This window comes from Eschrichtius robustus, chromosome 18 (genome assembly GCF_028021215.1).
Source record: "Eschrichtius robustus isolate mEscRob2 chromosome 18, mEscRob2.pri, whole genome shotgun sequence".
Lineage (NCBI taxonomy): Eukaryota > Metazoa > Chordata > Mammalia > Artiodactyla > Eschrichtiidae > Eschrichtius > Eschrichtius robustus.
Window position 1 is genome coordinate 44,510,281 of NC_090841.1, and position 14,051 is coordinate 44,524,331.

Below are 14,051 nucleotides of genomic sequence, written 5' to 3' on the forward strand. Positions count from 1 at the left end.
AGATTAAAAAATTAAACCTATGTAATTGATTTAAATAATTTAATATGTGATTTTCAATGGGAAGTGTGCATATGGGTGAATATTTGAGCTCCCATTACTAATACACCATCTTGAACACCATTAACTGAAACGTTCAATTTTCATTAACCTGTTTAGAGTTTGAAGAACATGAGTATAGCATTTTAATAGATTTTTATCTAAAAAATGATAAACATTTGCATCCTATATAATATATTGAAATACAAATAGAGATTTAAAATGGTGAAATTATGTGACTATCAACTAATTTTCCCTATCTTTCTGAGTGATAAAAATGATTATACTTGAAACATTTTTATAACTAAAATTAGGTGGAGTAATAGTATTTTAAGATGGTGAATCAATATATTCTTTCTGAAAAAAAATTTTTATATTTAACTTTGTTTTGTAAATCTTAACACCTTAATACCTCGAAGTGCTTTCTTTTTTTGAAGAGAGAGTATTTAGTAATGTGTTCAGATTTTTCGTCAATTATCTTTATGCATAAGAAAAGATTTCTAGAAATTAATGAACTGTAAACTACAGGGCCCTTCACAGCATGAGCCACTTTTAAGCTCTGTACAGAATTTTGTATTAGAAATTCGATATTCCTTTTCTTAAATAGGATATGCAGATACTATAATCTCCTGTTCCAAAAACACTAGTATAGAAACTGAGGAATAAATGATTAATAGCTCACCTTTCTTAAGAATTGGAAAAAGATGTCTGAAATATCCACTATCAGTTCTCATCATCAGGTTCAAAGACATCCAATTTGTTTGTTTAATTTAAAGCAACAGTCACATTACTTTTGTTTAATTATAAAGGTTGATCACTAGAGATAAGGTTTAAATATAAAGGTGAGATATTACCTTCTTCTCCAGACCTCTCCTTTTCCCCATCCTGTTGTTTTTTTTGTTTTTTTTGTTTTTTGTTTTTTTTCTTCTGGTGGAAATTTCAGGCTAGCACAAAAACACTCTGACACTTGTTAGAAAGAACACTGGCAAGGTGAAATTGATTTGTCATTTCTTCTTAGAAGATAATCAATAGCTTATGAGAATTCTATGCTTGTAGTTCTATAGAAAAATCAATTTCAGATATATATCACTGAACATTACAAATAAAGATATTACCATCCCAAAATGAAACACTATAATTACCAAATTTAAATTTAAAAGTTCAAATATGTTAAATGTTGCAGTGATTTTGCAAATAGTGTATTCTTTTAGTATTGAAAATTGTATGGCTGGTTAGTTTTTGCATGTCTGTTTATGTATTTGCATATATACCTTATGAATATATATACATGTGCATTCACTTTATATAGAGAATGAAATCCATAGCTCTATTCATAGTGAACAATTTTTTAAAGTGTACTAGTTGGATGAGTAGATTAGTAAGGAGGAAAATAAAAGGGGAATGAATAATCTGCTGAAGAATTTTTTCTTTTTGTATAGAGTTAGGAATAAAATGTATATAATTTGAAAAATGTATCTGCAGTTTATCTGTTAAATTCAAATGATTCAGCTAAATGAGAGAAACTCTTATTTTGAAAATGCACTGTGGTAACTGGAGTTCACTGATGTGTATTTTCAATTGAAAGAGGTAGATGTACACTGGTTATTATGACTTTCATCTCAGAAGCATTTAAGTCTAATGTTTGTAAAGCCAAAGAAATATTGCACATTTTGTACCTTTCAAGTATTGTACTGTGGATAGCAGGTCACTCACAACAGCATTTTTAATTTGACAGGGGATTACAAAAACATTTGGTGCTCTTTAACTGTTGTCACAGCCATCTATTACATTAAGAACAAGCTGATTTTAATATTAGTCAAATTAAAAAGCATTGTGTCATGCTAACCTTGGGCATTCATTTACATAATTGGGTCTCTGCTTGCTGTGTATTATGTGACACCCTCATTTGATTACTGTTCATTTTTCTGAAACTCTGAAGCAGCATCTAACATAAACTGCATATTAATATTTCATTTTCATCAGGCCTTACTTGATGTAGTCAAGCTGCAGCAGATGCTACCTTTTAAGCTTGTTATAAGTCACTAGTTCCAGAGCTTTCAAGGAGACAAAATTCAAGTCATTGTTCCATAGTTGAACAATAAACTCCACAAGTTTAACTTAAGCAGGTAAAGGATTTTCTTCCTGGAGTTGGCCTTCAGGAAATTTCTGAAGCTTGGATAAGAAAAAATGTAATGTTTATTGGTGCATATATTAGTCAACCAAAAAATGAAATGAAATCTTAGAGCCTTATAAAAAACTTTTAATTATTTTCTTAGATCCACAGGTTATCTGTGGCTCTGCTGGGCTCAGCTAGGCTAAGTGTCAGGTTACAGGTCAGGGTCAAGTCCGCTCTACCTTACTCTCACTCTAGGATCCAGATTGATAAAGTTAGTGCTTAGGCATGTTCTCCTCATGGAGGGCAGACATGTAAGCGTGGAAGCCAAACTTCTCACACATTTAAAGCCTCTACTCAAAACATAATTGTCATTGCCACTCACATCCATTGACAAAATACTCATGATCAGGATGGACATCAATAGTCCAACAAAATGTAGAATTTTCATTGACAATAGAAGAGATAACCTATCCCAATCCTTCAAGAAAAGGATCCAATGTATTAGGTAATTCATACATGGAGTGTGACTTGATTCTCATAGCAACCTTGTTAGGCAGACTTTTTGTTTCTCTTTCGTGGATTATGAAAGCAAAGCACACCAATGTGAAGAGAGGACATTTATAAGGTTGAGCTGTTTACTGAGCCAGGAATGGAATGTAGAACTATTTAATCCAAAAGCTCTTCAGGAATATATCCCAGATAGGCTTTCTTCCATCTACTCTACTCAGTACATCTCCATCTCTAATTTTATGAACTCAACTTTTACAGATTGAAACTCTACAAAAAAAATCATCTTTTTTTTTGGCGGGGGTTGGGGGGGTGTATTCCTTTCTTTTGTTTCCACAACCTAGCACACATCTTTCTCCACCATAGAAATTTATGTTCCTGAATATGTTTATGGTAGCATCTTGTTAATTTAGATCCAGGAGAACTCAAAGAAGTAACCTAAAGTTTTGCTCTCCTATAATGTCCCTGCATAACTAATTTGGGATATAGACCTAAAAAGAGAAAAGAAGAAAACAGTATAGCAAGTCTATGTAAAAGAGATGTGGAATAAAATGAGGATTTCCTACAACAGTCAAATGTCAAATTGTCTATAAATCTCTATTTGTCAAATACCGGGTCCCAAGATCAGCAACAAAGGATTGTAATGCTTATACATTTGTTTGATTTACATATGCCAAGAGAAAGTCATTTATCTTGGGGAATGGCTGAGAAGCTATTGGTAGACAGGAAGCTCAGTGTAGGAGAACCCCTAATTCTACAAAGCTGCTAGAGAATAAAAGCTTCAGTTCTGTATATATGTCTTGAATTCTCATTGTCCAAACTAAACCCCACTTTTTAAATCCTTGATTACACTGACAAATTATATTCTGCAGAAATTTGAAGAATGAAAACATATATGCACCTGCGCTCATGTATATATGTAAAAACATCATTTTAATATGTGCTTTTTCATATATTATCTCCACAAAAAAAATCTTTCTTTCCATTCTCACAATATGTTTTCCCAGAAATCCATGGATGAAAAGATGATATAGCAGTGCTAAATAATTCTAAATAAATTCAGAAAGAGCTGTAAAAACATGTATGACTCATCTGGATTAAAAAATGGATGAGTTTGAATGTATTACTACACCTATGAATATCAATACTTAGTAATTTTCTTCATTATGTTTATTTGTGTTTTAGATGATATACTGTGATTTATCACAAAATGCAAGTGTTTTAAATAAGTTATATTCTGTGGTATGATTAACAGAAACTGATTCTGGAAGATAAAGCAGAAAAGGTGTAAAATGTTAATCTCAGAATTGTGGAGAATGCTAGAGGACTAGGTTTGAGCCTAAGCTTCCACAACTGCTCTGAAACACCAACAACAACAATAACGATCTGGTCTGAAAAGAAAACAGTTGCTGCTAACAAGAAACGCTAGATGATGCTGTCTACCACTTACATTTCTGCAGTCAAAATCCAACCTGTAGGTCACCACTATTGCCACTGGAACAGCCCTAATTATCTTCTCTTTATTTTTTACTCACCCAAATTCAACAAAGAAACTGACGCATATGTTCCTGGTGCCAGAGAAGCAGAGCTAGTGGATACCACCATTTCTAACTCCTCTAGGTAGTGGAGACCAAGCACCAGTCTAAAATGGATGTAACATTTTTAAAATTAATTTTATTGGAGTATAGTTGATTTACAATGTTGTGTTAGTTTCAGGTGTACAGCATAGTGATACAGTTATACATATATGTATATTCATTCTTTTTCAGATTCTTTTCCCATATAGGTTATTACAGAATATTGAGTAGAGTTCCCTGTGCTATACAGTAGGTCACCGTTAGTTATCTATTTTATATATAGTAGTGTGTGTATGTTAATCCCAAGCTCCTAATTTATCTCCCCCAATATTTCCCCTTTGGTAACCATAAGTTTGTTTTCAAAATCTGTAAGTCTGTTTCTGTTCTGTAAATAAATAATCATTTATATCATTTTTTAAAATTAGATTCAACATATGAGTGATATCATATGTTATTTGTCTTTCTCTGTCTGACTTACTTTACTTAGTATGTATGATAATCTCTAGGTCCATCCGTGTTGCTGCAAATGGCATTATTTCATCTTTTTTATGGCTCAGTAATAGTCCATTGTATATATGTACCACATCTTCTTTATCCTTTCCTCTGTAGATGGAGGTTTAGGTTGCTTCCATGTCTTGGCTATTGTAAATAGTACCGCAATGAATATTGGGGTGCAGGTATATTTCTGAATTATGGTTTTCTCTGGATATATGCCCAGGAGTGGGATTGCTGGATGATATGGTATCTCTATTTTTAGTTTTTTAAGGAACCTCCATGCTGTTCTCCATAATGGCGGTACCAATTTACATTCCCACCAACTGTGTAAGAGTGTTCCCTTTTCTCCCCACCCTCTCCAGCATTTATTGTTTGTAGACATTTTGATGGTAGCCATTCTGTCCGGTGTGAGATGATACCTCATTGAAGTTTTGATTTGCATTTAAAAATGATGAATATAGTTAATCATGCTATATTGAATAGTTGAAAAATGCTAAGAGAGTCAACCTTCAGAGTTCTCACCACAAGAAAAAATCTGTATCATCTGTGAAGATGGAAGGTTGGTAAGTAGACTTACTGTGATCTTTTTTGCAACATATACAAATACCCATTAATTATATTATATATCTGAAACTAATATAATGTTATGTGTTAATTATACTTAAATAAAAAATTGGTACTGAGTAAAAAAAAAAAATAATAAAGATGGATGTACCATAACAAAATGGTCAAATAATAACAAAAATGGGTTTCAGTAGAGTAGGTAAAGTTATTCATCATGGATCTGTAATTTTTTAAGAAAATTACCTGCATGAATTAAAAGACTAAAAGCAAGTTCATACAGTTTATTTTAACCCAAATATCATTTTTACATTATTTGTGGCTGTTACCTATTAATGCAGTTTCTCGGCATACAAGGTACTTAAGTATACCATATGAATAACACATATGAAATATACTTCACTGGATGCAGTTAAATCTGCCACATATTAACAGCCTTAGGGAAGTTTGCCATATATGTGCAGAAAAGTGTTTTGTAGTCTTATGAAAGATATAGCATGCATGTGCCTGCACTGACATTTTCACTCATATTTAAAAGTGCTGATCTATGGAATGGAGACCAAAGTGTCTATGTGTAAATATCAAACAGAATACCATATTACTCAAAACAAAACTTGTGCTATTGATAAAATAATGTAACAATGGAATTTGAGAGTTAGTGTGAAATCAAGTGTATTATAACTCAATATTGTCAGTGTTTGTTTAGCTAAAATGGTAAACCTTACTACATTTTTCCTTGCAAAAATACATAATCATTTTTTTAATCTAATTTTCTTTGTTAAGCAACAATAATCAAATGCCAATGTACATGTCTCCTGTGTCTATGTATTGTGGTCAATAAATTTTATAATTTTGTGTTTCCTTAAGAATGAAGAACTGGTTTTCCACAAGCTATATCAAAGAAGGTCACCAATGGTAATGTAGCCTTTTATGCTATGTAATGTTCTGGGTATTTCATTCACAATTTCTTTGACATCAGTGAAATCATAAGTCAATGTATTTACAGTTCTGATAAAATATGAAGACTTATTTATGTTTTTTAAACTTCAATTTAGTTGTTATACTTCTGAATTTTAGCATAGTATCACAGAAATGCACCAGTGATATTGAATTATAAATTCAATTTATTAAATTTATCCACAATAATTCAATTTTATTTATGCTAAGAGAGAAGGAAAAATTCAAAAGAAAAAAATAGAACTAGTAGGATAAAAAAACTTCTTGGAAAAAAGTCTTATAAATTTATTAGCTATAGGAATAGATAGCAAATTACCCTTCCATACCAAAATTAAGGAATATTTAGATTATGCAAATACCTACATTTTATAGTTGAACATCTTGTTGGGGTGATTATTTGCCTGCCAAACATCAATTCTCCTCTCTTCCTTAATCAGAGCCTTGATTTTATGCAAGGCAAAAACAGCCTCAAATAAAATACGCTTTCTTATTCTCCTTTGAAGATAGATGTCATCAAGATGATAAATTCTAGCAAGAGAATATAAAAAGAATTTGATTACTGAGTTTTTAGGAAAATTTCTTTAAACAGGACTGACCATTTCAAATCATGAAGTGACGCTAAAGATTGAAGCCATTTCTATGGATGGTTGATATCAAATAGAAGATTGGGTTGCTGTGATGTGCCTACCTCAAGTCTCTTTCAAAGAGAGAAATAAACCACTACTTTGTTTAAATTTTTAATTCCAGACACGGTTGCCAGAAACCAAAAAGATTCCAAGTCCTGAGATGCACACTAGAGAATCATCAATTACATAGATTCACTTACCTTTATTTCTTAATTAAAAAATATCTCATACAACAGTTTTATTGCTCTAAAATACCATTCATACGATCTCTATAAAATTCATCTTAATAATTGGAATTTTAATTTTTTAATTTTTTAAAATTTCAATTAAAACAATAGAGAGTCCCAAATTAAATCCATGCATATATGGTCAATTAACTTATGACAAAGGAGCCAGGAATATACAATGGAAAAAGGATAGTCTCTTCAGTAAATGGTGTTAGGAAAACGTTTTCCTCAGTTAATTATAGTTTTACTCATTTCACTAGTTATCCCTTTAACACTTGTATATAGCATTTTATACACTGCTGTCTTTTCCATAAAGCAGAATTGTATAGACTAAAACAATAGTCTCTTGCCTTCCAGCTTTTGGCTACGTTTCTGTCAATGCAGTCCTCTCCGTGCAAAATTCTCCATCCTGCTCAAGTTTTCCCCCTCCTACTCCTCATAGCTTGGAAGGTAGGAGTCAATATGTTATTAGCTTTTTATTTCCCTACATGCTACTTACACCTTTAAGCCCAACTTGAATTGCCCTAATTTAAGTGTGCAATCTGTTTGCTGTTGGGAACTCAGACAAGATACTCAAGGTTTAAAGCAATGGCTGCATATTCAAAAACCTGGTGGAGACAAGCAATTGAGCATGTAATAAATTTGATAAAAGATTGCTAATATTTTTACTTAGAAAAACATCTGCCTCATCAGGGCGCCTGCAATATCTTCAGGCAATATACTTCCCGCTTGTGGCTCATAGTGTAAAGGAATGGTTTCTTTTATATTACAAATTGTAGTTACAAACACAGCAGAGGTTCCTCCCCTATAGCCCTATAGGATTCTGTATTTCACATCTTCTATATTTTATAGAACCACCTGCTATATTCCTACATCTCTCCAAAGACTATGAGCACCTGGAGAGACAATGGTCTTACTTATCTCTGAATTCAAAGACAGTGTTTGGATCCATGTAACCACTAAACAAAGTACTTACTGACTTTCACTGATAATGATTTTGTATAGGATGTTGTCGTATAGGGGCTGAATATGCATCTGAGGACAAAGGATCCTGGACAATTCTTGGAGGCAGAAATTCCACATATTTCCCTTCTGTTATGAGTACATGCTCAGCATTCTACATAAAACAGGCTGTATGAAGCTGTAGTTTATTTACTTTCTCATAGAAGTGAACAAATTGATCTGCACACATTGTATATTCCTTGAGTAAATGTGGGTGTATTTATAGAATATCTGAGTTGTGAATTTAAATCTTATTTTTAATATTATTTCTGACAGTTTGTAATCATCTCAATTGAGCAATTAAGAACAAGTTTCTATTACCCACCTTAGTCTCATTCATCAGAGTAAACTTGAGCGATGCTGTAAAAACTTAGTCTATATTACACAAAGACATCTAGATATTGTGGAGGTCATGATGATTTTCAAAGGAATTTAATCCTAAAGTAGTTAATAAAATCAATAATGAAAAATGCTAAAGATCATTTAGAAATGAAACACTAAAGGGAAAATTAATAGATCTTTAACCTTTTTACAATATGTTTTATCCATTAAAAATTGATATTTGAAAGATTTTTCAGGGGTCTTGTAACTTTCAACTATTGAAATAAATCCATGATAATGAATAAAGATAAAATGAGTATATAACTCTATAAAGCACAATAATTTCCCCAAACAAATTATTTGGTTTTGCATTCCTATAAATGCCCTCGCCTCAAGATACCAACAAACAGTCATGAAAAACTAAGTGGTCAGAAAATAAAATAGAAAAGAAGTCTATTAAAAACAGATAGCATAAAAATAACGCAACCAGGAAACATCTTATCAGCAACTAGCATATGTGTGCCACCAGGGAGGCCTTTTCTTTCACTTGATACAACAATCTCATCAGTCATGAACACAAAACCCAATTCTTGCAGGAGACAATCTTTGCTTCTCTGAGAGTTAGATTATGCAGTTATACTAATGTTTTGTTAACTCCCCACTGCATGAGTCATAGCACCTGTATATTCAGGCTTAAGGAAATTCTTGGCTTTTAAAAATCTTGCACCCAGCTAATATAGCACAGATGGTCTTATCCCTGAGCTATGAGAATTAAAAATAAAATGTATCAGAGTATTAACTAAAATTATTTTCTACCTCTATTGTTTTTTTAAACAGTTGGATATTAAATCATTTAAATGCTAACAAGACTAGAGAGAAAGATACTGTAACTCATTACATTCTAACTCCCTTTTAGGTCATTTTTTGAAACACAGAACTGCTTGAAATTTGAAGAAGTTTTCTGTTCCTGTGGTCAAAAATTTCTAAGTGCATGCAATAATTAGTTAAACAAATTAATATTCTAGCATTTAGTTGAATTGTTAACATATTTAACGTATTTTCAAGGATGATCTGATTTATATCCCAAATGAAAGGAGTTATGGTCATTACAGTATGAAATTTAATTTATTAATTCATGGCATAAAAGTATGAAGGAAACAATGCTAGAATTTAATATGGAGCTGGAGATCTGATTTCTCATTTCATCTTTGAGTCTTCCTTGACTTTTCATAAATATGTTAACAATTCATTCTAATTAATTTTACAACTTTGAGCATGTATTATGCTGTAGGATTTGTAGTAGAACTTTCTTACAAAACAGTATAAACCACAGCCTTTGCAATCAATAGTACTTTCAATACATCTGTGCTTACAGTATGTAAATAATTTTACATTAAGTGTAAATGAATGGTTCAGCTGTTAAATTCTGTGGGGCCTAGGAGGTGGGAGAAATCAGTAAGGGCTTATAGAGATTGGAAGATATTCTAGAAGAGAACAGCAATGATAACATTTTAAGCTTTTAATTTCTCCAAAGTTTAAATAAAATTTCTCCAAAATTAAATTATTTTTTACATTTATTTTCCAATTTTATGCATTTTTCTTGATTTTATTGAGGTTTTCTTTTTCCTCCCTTCATTTTCACCATTAACCAAGACACTTTTCTACTCTAAAAACAAAAGTAAAGGCAATTCCTTATAATGACTTTATTTACTCATTCATTTATATATTTATATCAATCAAATACAAGTATTGAGCTTTAATAATGTGAGATCTAAGCTGCAGCTGAAGTGGATATATAGGAACTTGAGAAAAGTGTTCCACTTTGAAGAAACAACCTTGATGTTCATTAAAGATTGTTTACTCATTCATACAGTTATTCATTCATGCTTTCAGTAATTCCCTGGTTTTTCTCTCATTTATGAATTTATTCAATGATTATAGAGCATTCAATCTAGAAAATTGAATTGACCACTTGAATTCAATGAAAACTGACCACTTCAGCCCTGTCAACAAAATATTCCCAGAGACAGAGGACAACTGTACTGTGATCTGAAATATGAATAGTAGTTAATAGAATAAATGACTGTATGTCTGGATATACAAAAGTTGAGATATGGGGTATGGTTGTTCTGGATTCCAGATATTGGCAGCAGCAAAGACACAGAAGAAGCAACGCACATTATATTAACTAAAAGGCATTGAGGCCTAATATAAACAAACAATTCACCATGAACACTGTAGCAGTTCCCAAATATGTTTGCAGTTTATTTTTATATTTTTTAGTCAGAGTTTTTACAACAAAGAGTAGTTGAAAACCATGCAATCTTGTCCTGAAAAATCAGAGAACAGGGTTTAACTCAACCACAATTTCTGAAAAGTGAGGAAAGTAAAAAAATTCAGTCTTAATTTCTGTGTGTAATCTCTGTTCACTCCATAGCTGCTCTCTAAATTACATTTGTGTGATCCAGATTTCATGAAGGCAAGCTAAATTTAAAAAAAAAAACAACAACTGAAATTTGGGCTACCACTGGTTGCTGAAGAAATAGAATTTATAGTATGAACCCAGGCAGAATAATTCCCCCTTAAAAATATAATATTCTTCAGAGGAATGTGGCAGAATCCATAATTTCTACAATATATCATATTATATTATATCATTATTATATCATATTATTCACAGTGTTGAAGAAACAGGAAAACAAGAACCATTCTCAAGAGAAAAGATAACCAGAGAACAAACCTGAAATAACCCAGAATTTGTAACTATCAGAAAAGAGTTAAAGCAGTTAAAAGAGTTAAAGAGTTAAAAGCAGTTAACACATATAAGCTCAAGGATGTAGAGAAAATATTATGATAGTGAATAAAAAGATAAGGATTCTCAGCAAAGCAAAAATACTCTTAAATTGAAATTAATTTCTAGATGTAAAAATGCAGTATATAAAATAAGATGTTCACTAAATAGGCTTGTGAACAAAGTGGAAATGGCAAAGGAAAGAGACAGCTTAAAACTTGATCAATAGAAATCATCTAATTTTTTTAAAAAAGAGAAAGATTATTGAGAAAACAAATTGTCTCAGGGATCTCTTGGGCAGTATCAGAAGGTATTCTGTATGTGTATTGTAGTTCCTATGGAAAGAGGAGAGTGGTGCAGAAAACAAAAGGAAAAAAAAAAAAAAGTGAAAACATCGTAGCTGTTTGGGGAAAGACATACATTTACATAAAGTTAGAAATTTAGGAGCTCAGAGAACACCAAACTGGAAGAATAAAAACAAAAAAGCCACTTAAGTACATCACAACCAAATAGCTAAGATAAAGTGAATAAATTGAAAGAAGCCAGAGAAAAATGACACATTGCATATATATTATGGAACTTGATTGAATATTCAGAAAATGGGATGGCCAATTTTCTGACTATTCAGAAAAATGGAGGCCGGAGGCAGTGAGAGAACAATTTTAAATGCTGAAAAAAAGTTAACCTAGTATTACAAATCAGGCAAAAATATACTATAAAAGTGAAAACTAAATAAAGACATTTGGAATGAAAAAAAACCTCATTTCAGAAGAAAGAAAGAAAAAGATTTTTTTTTTTTTTCACCAACGGACACGCAATACAAGGAATGCTACAGTAAATTTTTGGCCTGACATGAAATGCAAACAAAAGAAACAGGTAGTCGACACATTGGAAATACTAATATGGGTGAAATATAAAAGAGTATTTTCCCTTGATTTTTCTGAAAATATGGTTTTAAGGCAAACTTTTAGAACTGTATTCTGAGGTTTATAATGTACATAGAAGAAATACATATTGTAAGTAAAACATCAAGGGCTTATACAGTTTCAAGATTTCCTTGTTTTAAGAGAAGTGGTGAAATATTAAGTCTAAGTCAGCCCTCTGATGTTCAGTGTATATGTAACATAATTCTGTGAGAGATATGAAGTTAAAAAATATTTTCTGTGAATTTCTCACATTCAGATAGCATATCTCATGAGGGTCAAAAATCAAGTTAAATAACTATTAAAATTCTGGAAAACCTATGAAGGGAAAACACTAATATGTGATTCCCTTTTTTTTAGATAGTACTATTAGTGGCTTTTTTCCAGCATTCCCATTGATATGTAAATATGTGTAAAACCGTAATTAAAGTCAAATATCTTACTAAAAAACAATTAAAGATACTTTTTAAAAAGAGGAAAAATATAAATAAAAGAGCAAACATGGTGTTTAATTTGCTGAATTACATCATATTCAATTTTATAGCAATACCTGAGAAGATAATTTATATTAGTTTAAATAATTCCACCCCCTGCTGTAGGACCTGCTCATTAATGAAGTCTCCTTATTGCTTTGATATTGTGGGCATTTGCTGTTTACTATGGTTCATCTAATATATTTATCAATGGTAAAATTAATTCTATATTTTTCTATGGATTTGTTTTATCTTTTAGCAGCTTTTATCTGTTATTAAATAGATCTAAAATCTTTATTTTCTCTTTATATTCTCCATGATACATCCGAAAGTCCTTTATTCTGAGAGAGGTCTGTTTTACTTTTTAATACACCTGGTCTCATTATTTTCGACAGAGTTTGTCAAGCATCTGCCTAAGGGTGGATGGTGTACTAACAGGGTCTCATTCCAGATGGTTTTACTATGAATTTTTAATACAAAATTTTCATTTTCTTTGCCAGTGCAATCAAATTGTATTTGTAATATTGGACTATTGATTAAGAGAGATCTTTGATGTCTGGATCATAGATGATAATATCAATGTAATTTTCTACAACAAACTGTCCCCCTTTTTTTTCCCCCTTGAGCATCTGCTGTCTTGAAGGGATTGCATTAAGTTTTAGCTTGGATTTCATGTTCCAGTTTTCTGGGTAAAATTTTCACTGCTTTGAACTGCTGGCTATCACTTTTACTTTCCCATTTCCCTCACAGGTGAAATGATTTACCACCTGTGGATACATCCTGCTTTTTCTGTGTTCATTTTTTAGGTTAATTAGCCTATAGCCTTTTTTAAAAAATACAAGTCTTAATAGTTAATTCAACCAAAAACAGCTAAAGGGTGTGCATTGTTCTACTAAAAAAACTACATTGAGAACTCTGTAAATTGAATGTGTGACTTTTTCCGAAAAGAAAACGAGTTTTCCCAACTAACAAATATTATATTAAAGGTCAGTCATTTCATAGACTATTTGATATTAGAACATCTAGACTATAAAGTAAACTATAATCTTTGGTCAGAAAACAACTTTTGGCTTTCATAATTTCATTTTCCCACAGAAATGTCTGCTTTATTACTCCTAATAAATCTGGATACAATTTTATTTCCAATATACCCTTAAGTGGTGATATTTTCCTGGTGGCTGTATGTTCAGTTTCAGCTAAAAATGCTTTTCCCCAAATTCCCTTGCCACTTTTATTGGCATACCTCAATTAACATGGTAATTTTTTCTTTTAGAACAAGATAGAAACTCTAAAATGGTAGAGGTAAGATCTTGAAAAATAAAAATTATTTTATATTTTATTTTCAGTTCCAGTAGATTTCACCTCAGTAATATGGATATAAAAATCATATTTTTTTAACGAAAGTAACTTACGGCATTAGTTCTGCTTTAGTTGACACT